The sequence below is a fragment of the Salvelinus sp. IW2-2015 genome, linkage group LG15 (genome assembly GCF_002910315.2).
Source record: "Salvelinus sp. IW2-2015 linkage group LG15, ASM291031v2, whole genome shotgun sequence".
Classification (NCBI taxonomy): domain Eukaryota; kingdom Metazoa; phylum Chordata; class Actinopteri; order Salmoniformes; family Salmonidae; genus Salvelinus; species Salvelinus sp. IW2-2015.
In genome coordinates, this window is record NC_036855.1 from 59428339 (window position 1) to 59436406 (window position 8068).

An 8068-nucleotide genomic window follows, 5' to 3' on the forward strand; every position below is an offset into this window, starting at 1 on the left:
ATAGTTGATTCAGTGATTGTCACAGTGCTAGACTTGAGCATGTTAAACCCAATGTAGATGTTTATGTAACAATGAGTTTGGAGAGTTGATGTGGCGTTGATGAAGACAGATAAAGGCATATTTCCAAAGGGTAGATCAAAACAGTGACCCGTCTATGGGGCACTGACCGTCCACACAAAGCCCTAGAGGGCCCAGCCCCCCTGGTCCTGTTGCTGGTTTAAGGCGTACCTTTAGGGTGGGGAAGCCCTGCTGAGTGGGTCCTCACTGACCCCCTGCTGCCCTCAGTCAGGTAGCGGGCTCTGTGCTGGGGTCTCAGGCTGGGACCAGGATCTTCAGCTCCTTGCCCTCACTCTCTGAGGGACTGGCTCGCTAGGGTCCACCTTTTTGATGGGTTGTTTGGGGGCCATCTGCCGAACTGCAAGACAGACTGGTTAGGTACTGTGTAAGCCCAACAGCTCCTAAACAACCTACATTGAAACATGCAACACTAGCATTGACTACAATACGCTTGCTTATATTTAATGCAGGGGACGTTTCCTACCCAGATCCAGTCGCTGCTCAACCAGTCCATGTCTGAGTCAGGGAGCATGCAGAACAGCATGACGGCCTCCCAGAACATGGAGAAGATAGATGACCTGCTTGTCAGCCTGCAGGAGCAGGGCAACAACCTCACTCGCTCCTACTAGGCCTGCTATAGGTTTCAGGTGAATGCTCATCTCTATATAAACATTTTAAAAGTTTGGTTTACCAATGTGTTTAAAACGGTTGCACTTTTGTTGTTCAGTTTAAACATCTTGAGGGTATCTCAGAAAGCAGGATTAACCATTTGGAATTCTAGTTAAAATTTGAATCACTGACTACTGTTTACATGCTTCTATGTCCTTTAAACATGTAATTGCCCCTCCCTTTAGGAGCCCAGAAGCCCCCCAGTTTGGATCCCCATTACAGATGGCAGAAGACCCCCAGTGTGAACCCCCATTACAGATGGCAGAAGACCCCCGGTGTGGACCCCCATTACAGACGGCAGAAGAATGAAAACAAACTCAACGGTGGGCTCCTGTCCGAACTCCAAGTTACATGTAAGCCTCAGCGGCCTTTTTCTCCAAGGACAGTCTTCATGTGTAGATGCTCCACAGTGGCGCTGAGCGGGGCACCAGTCCTCCACTGCATCTAAACCTGGACCTCAAAATAGGACATAGGTTGTAGTTACCCCACAACTGTCAGTGTGTTCAGTGTATCTCGCAGCTAGTCGCCTCCAGCTCTTAATGAAACATGACACTATGTAATGTTTGGCTAACTCATCAGTTCTCAGAGCAGCACTTTGCGGTGTGGCTTTATAAGGATGGTGGTAGAAGCTAGCACAGCATTCTGTCTTCTCCAGGACCAGAGTGTGGGCTCACAATTGTTTATAACGCATTGTTGTCCTTTTTATACGAAATTAAAAGTATTTTAGGAAATAGCAAAAGAAAATATACAGTTCGTGAAAAATAAACCTTTGTAAGATATTTTGACTTTAGTTCTTTCAGCACTTTACGATGCTTTCCTTTTGTGGCCAGTTACTCATTAAGTTGGCCTATGCATTCGCTAGTCAGCTATTTAGTCAGTACATCTCACCAACTTTATTACTCATGCATGTGTTTTGAGTTATGGCTTTAGTTTTTTTATTGTTCCTTTCATGAAATACCAGTTTCTTATTGGCAGCCATCTTCCCATTACCCATTCATGAGAATAACTCCAAATATTTGAGTATTACACCATGGATTTCTTTCCCTGATTAGACTCTGTAGTACGAGAGATGCTCTAGATTAGGGTCAATGTGGATCAAAAGAAAAGAAATCATCCAGCCTTTAAATGATTCATTTCCAGTCTACATAATTAAATAATAGGCCTACATTTTGAATAAATCAGAACCATATATGTGTACTATATACCAGTGTGCACGGTTGTCTGATGTAATTAAAGAGTATATTGTTATTTGTATCATTCTATCGCAAATGTAGTTAATGTGTTGTTTTGTAAGAATGTCTCCATGGAAGATGTTTGTATTAGCTCACGTCTGGCACGCACAAACTGGACTTTTATCCATAGATCAGAGAGGAGTTTTCCGTATGTTTGTCTTACTGTAAAATACCAACTCTCTTGCCGACAGTGGGCCACCCCAGGACCTGAGTCAAGGCCTCAAGTCACAGCCTCCTTTTTCGTCTTCATGAATGGCCAGTTTTATGGCTCATATTGATTGGTGTGTTCATATTTGTCGTTTGAGACTCGCCATGTTTTGACAGGAAGAAAGTGGTGACAGTGACTGGAGCAGTTATCTGTTTTGCCTTGACCATGAATGGTTGTTTGTAGTTGGATTATTAGTGTCAGGCGTGRTATACAGGTGTATGATCTTAATTTGATCACTCTTTTGTTGCTGAGAATTTTCCTGCACTGCAAGAAAAACTTTTATTATTTGTATTTTATCGTTTTTGTATATATTTTTATTGTACTTTTTAACCCCAATTTCATGATATCCAATTGGTAGTTAGTCTTGTACCATCGCCGGAACTCTGCAACTGCAACACGACTCTGCCAAGCCGCACTGCTTTTTGACACACAGCTCGCTTGTGTGTCAAATTTCGACTTTGAAATTTCAGACTTGATTTACCCTAATGAAAAATGTATCAATCCCTACAAAAATGTCCATTAATTATAATCCACAGAATAATTCGCATTTCTTTTGCTGCAGGATTATTTTTCTGCTGTAGCAAACTGGCTCAAATTAAGACCCTACACCTGTACTGCTGCCAAACTGGTTTGTGCTTTTATTCTTTACATGTGAGTATTGGGCTGGAGTGAAGCCAACAGTAAGATTGTGTCTTGTTTTTAGTCTGAATCTGAGTATACACATGAACAAGGGGCTGGTCTCTGATGACAACAAGAACAGCTTCGTTGAGTGCCTCCATCTTTCTCTCTTAGTGTTGTTGTCTTTTATTGTGGGTTCTTAACATCATTACCTCTTATTCACTTTAAAAACAAGCAGATTTTTGAAATGGAGAGTATTTAAACTATTTTTAGTAATGTGATTGGTGGGGCCCCATATTCCCCATCCCAGAGCTTGAGCTGTGTTCTTTTAGATATTTAAAGGGACCCTACTTCATGAAGAATGAACCGGTTAAGTTGGCTCTTGGAAAAGAGCCTGTCTGTGATGGCTTTCTTCAACTCTTGTGAAATATTTACTAGTATTTGTTTCAATAGTCTTGAGTATTTTGTAATTTTCATAAATTACAATTTTATCATATATCATTTTTTACTGGGTATTTCTATACATCTTTCAGACAATTCATATCTATATTTTGGTATTTTTGTTCTTAGATATTGTTAAATTGTGTCCCACAATCATATTTGTGCTAACAAATGACTGAGTACAGTTTGGTTCTGATTTAACTCCCGTAATTGTATTAATTTAGTTATGTGGATTTGGGCCCTTCCCCACCTGTTAAACTGTAGGTTGGCTGTGGTTTTGTGATGACAGTATCTGTCAGTGAAGTTTATGCTTCTCCCGTACGAAGTGAGGACAGGATACAACTTTATGATTGAGGGTAGTGTTAAAAAGCTACCATGTACACTGAGTCACAATGTACATTCCTTGCACTTGTTTTATCCTTTGATAGATTTCTGTTCATTGACCTCAGGTTGCAAGATCAATTGTACAAGTATGTTTGCCAAATCGATAGTTTTAAAGTCACACTCACTTGTGAACTCAATTCATGAACACTATACTGTCACATCTACAATATAATTTCACCTCTGAATAAGGAACGTCAAGGAAGTTATTTGGACAACTATGCAGTTATAAAGCCATACAGACAGTTAAAAAGCATCTATTAAATTTTGTTAATAGGGTTTACAAAAAACTCCAAACGCAGAATGTGTTTGTTACTCACCCGAGCAGGTTGCTAATCAGCCACTTACTCAACATTGGACCAATTACAAGATAAAGTACATTCTTTATATATAGTATACCTACAATATTTTGGCGGCAACATGTTAATGTTTTGTGTTATGAATACACAATAAGATAGTTTTTTTCAAGCATAAGCATATTGAGTGTAAAATACCTATTTTCAAATGTAACCCATGAATATCTCATGTAGTATGAGCTTTGACAAAATAGGAGGGCTATTTGTCAACTAGCTACTGTTTAACATTGAATGACGACATGAGTCTTTAATAATTTGATGTCGCTATACTTTATTGTGCCGGTAAAGGTTTAATTTATTGAAGACCTAAAAATGAAAGACTTTTCCTTCAACCAATGACTACAGAAATGCAGGGGTCACCTTTGAAAGTTCAGCTATATTTTTACCATATTTGCACCCAGACTAACCAATGATTTTATGACATCAGTGTACAGCAAATATATTTTAGAAGTATTGCTCAGTACATGGATGATATACTTGTGCCTTGACAAACTTTTATAGTAGAGAACCAGATTATCTTTACCATTGTTGCCTGTTTTATTCACCACTGTGACACTAATGTCAGTGGTTATTATCCCTTGATAACTAGTATCTGGCAAGCCATACGACTTGTGTGCTTCAAATGCCGTACGAAATGAGTGACCAGATAAATGTATAGTGTTGTGCATCTGATTTATTTTCACAGAAATAATGAATTGCATTTGTTTAACGTCGGTGCAATTTAAGTTTTGTCTCAAACTGCTATGCAGCTTGATTCAATATAAAATGTATATCTGTTACTTTTTAATATATATTTGATCTATCTAGCCTCTCTTGATTTGTTCATTGCAAAGGGGAACCTATAACGAAATATTGTAATTATGTTAATTATTTATGTACTTTTTGAAATAGTATTGATACTGTGTGCCACTGGGATTTGTTTTTTATTTTTATGATTGGGCTTGTGTCAGTCAAGACAAACCCAAATTTCACCTATTCAAACAAACTTGTCATTCAGAATTTTCATCATGGGTGTTTTGTTTTTATATATAAATGTCATCAGTTAGTCTGTCACACACTGTTCTGTTTGTGTCCCTTAATCTGTCTGGCTTTGGTTTGATGTGAAAGTCTGCTTTATTTCCATTCATTTTTTTTCTGGTGATCAGTAGTGAACCTGTTGATAGCACTGACAGGTTATAGGTATGGGGAGTGCATATCACCTATGTGTTTTTAGCTACCATGTGAACAACTGTTAAATATTACCCTTTAAAAAATGATCTATATGAAATGTATTTTTGCTTTTGTTGGGCATTTGTATACTCTTGCATATATATTATGTAAACCTGCTGGTATCTATATTATAAAGATAGATGATATGTTTTCCTTTGTCTAGTTGATTTCCCACCCTCTGATGTCTGGTTTTGGTTCGATTTTTGCATTGATCAACTTTTTGTTTTTGCTCAGGAGGCACAAACACAAACATGAATTTCCATACCGTGAAAGATTGGAAATGGCAAATAACCAAGCACATCAATCTAATCCGTTTCAAAGAGTAACATAACTAATCATCAATCAAATGTGCCATGGCCTTACCCTAGTTGTCCATCCAAAACATGTTTAAACATTATGAAGGGAGGAGAGCGAGGAAGTAGAAAGGGAAAACATGCTTGCATGCTCAGAAACCAGATGATATGATCACATATTCAAATGTAATTTAATATTGTGATTAGAGATGTTTAATTAGTAAATGACCTGTGTCTTCAATGAAGAAGGTGAGGGTTTGGCCGTCAATGTAAATAAGAATTTGTTCTGAACTGACTTGCCTAGTTACATAAATTATAAAAATGAAGCCCGCCCACAATAAAATTAACTAATGTGATCCCCCTGGTGGTCTGGGTGCAGTATACTTTTGCGCAGCGTCTTCTGTGACTGATCCCTCGAACACGCTGAGACGTCATTGCGTACAGTTCAACGTCAAAATGTGTGTACGTGCGTTGATCTCGTTTGGCTGGAGAGAATGGAGGGCAGGATAGAAGGTAATGTGGTGTGGGGAAACGGATGGAAGGAAATGCCATGTGATGGAAATCTGATATAAATGAAAGATGAGGTGTGCCAGAATGATGGCCGAGGGACAGGATTGATGTAGCACAGGGAAAGAGTCTGCCTTGGACCTCACTCTGGTATCTAGTGTGATGGCAGGAATCTTTTGAGTGGAATGTATGGGAGGAGTGGACGTAGGGAGTGATCATTACCCATACTAGTACAGTAGGTCGAAGGAGGTGTCAGTGGAGTAGAACAGGTGGATGTTTGGAAGGGCAAAGTGGGATCAGTTTCAGGAGCAGGTGATGGCTTGAGTGGATTAAGAGGGGGTGTGGAATGTATGAATAACTGAGTGGGGGGCAGCTACTGAGGCTATACCTAAGAAGTCAGGACGGAGGAGGAGGAAAGCAGTCCAATGGTGGACGGAGGAGTGTGGGGCAATGGTGAGGAGTAGAAAGAGGGAATTTAGAGTACTGAGAAGGACGCATGACTTCCAACATCTGATTCATCTGACCCATTCCTCCTGACAGACCTGGTGTATCTGAGTCAGGTTTGTAGGCCTCCTTGCTCGCACATGCTTTTTCAGTTCTGTCCACAAATGTTCCATGGGATTGAGGTCAGGGCTTTGTTATGGCACTCCAATACCTTGACTTTGCTGTCCTTAAGCCATTTTGCCACAACTTTGGAAGTATGCTTGTGGTTATTGTGCATTTGGAAGACCCATTTGCGACCAAACTTTAACTTCCTGACTGATGTCTTGAGATGTTGCTTCATATATCCACATAATTTCCTCCCTCATGATGCCATATATTTTGTGCACCAGTCCCTCCAGCAGCAAGCACCCCACAACATGTGCTGCCACCCCGTGCTTCACGGTTGGGATGGTGTTCGGGCTTGCAAGCATCCCCCTTTTTCCTCCAAACATGATGGTCATTATGGCCAAACAGTTTCTATTTTTTGTTTCATCAGACCAGAGGACATTTCTCAAAAAGTATGATCTTTGTCCCATGCAGTTCAAACCGTAGTCTGGCTTTATGGCGGTTTTGGAGCAGTGGCCTCTTCCTAGCTGAGCAGCCTTTCAGGTTATGTCATTATAGGACTCGTTTTATTGTGGATATAGATACTTTTGTACCCGTTTCCTCCAGCATCTTCACAAGGTCCTTTGCTGTTGTTCTGGAATTGATTTGCCCTTTTCGCACCAAAGTACGTTCATCTCTAGGAGACAGAACGCGTGTCCTTCCTGAGCGGTATGACGGCTGCATGGCCCATGGTGCTTATACTGCATACTATGTTGGTACAGATATCGTGGTACCTTCAGGCGTTTGTAAATTGCTCCCAAGGATGAAACAAAAATGTATTTTGATTTTCCCATGATGTCAAGCAAAGAGGCACTGAGTTTGAAGGTAGGCCTTGAAATACATCCACAGGTACACCTCATTGACTCAAATTATGTCAATTAGCCTATCAGAACCTTCTAAAGGTTAACATAATTTTCTGGAATTTTCAAAGCTGTTTAAAGGCACAGTCAACCTTAGTGATGTACTTCTGACCCACTGGAATTGTGATACAGTGAATTATAAGTGAAATAATCTGTCTGTAAACAATTGTTGGAAAAATTACTTGTCATGCACAAAGTAGATGTCCTAACCGACTTGCCAAAACTATAGTTTGTTAACAAGAAATTTGTGGAGTGGTTGAAAACGAGTTTTAATGACTCCAACCTAAGTGTATGTAAACTTCCGACTTCAACTGTACATAGGGCAGCAGCCTCTAAGGTGCAGGGTTGAGTAACCGGGTGGTAGCCAGCTAGTGATGGCTATTTAACAGTCTGATAGCCTTGAGGTAGAAGCTGTTTTTCAGTCGCTCGGTCCCAGCTTTGAGCCACCTGTACTGACCTCGTCTTCTGGATGATAGCGGGGTGAACCGGCCGTGGCTGATGTCCTTGATGATCTTTTTGGCCTTCCTGTGACATCGGGTGCTGGAGGGCAGGCAGTGTGCCCCCGGTGATGCGTTGGGCAGACCGCACCACCCTCTGGAGAGCCCTGCGGTTGTAGGCAGTGCAGTTGCCGTACCAAGGGGTGGTATAG

The 8068-nt window shown here is 40.6% G+C and overlaps 1 long non-coding RNA gene across 1 annotated transcript; it reads left to right on the top strand.

The window, feature by feature from the left end:
* The first annotated feature begins 546 nt into the window (after positions 1–546).
* Positions 547–1505, top strand: LOC111975111 (uncharacterized). The gene is made up of 2 exons (XR_002878766.2): positions 547–704; positions 912–1505. It is a non-coding gene; the product is annotated as an uncharacterized lncRNA (long non-coding RNA).
* Positions 1506–8068: the final 6563 nt, after the last annotated feature.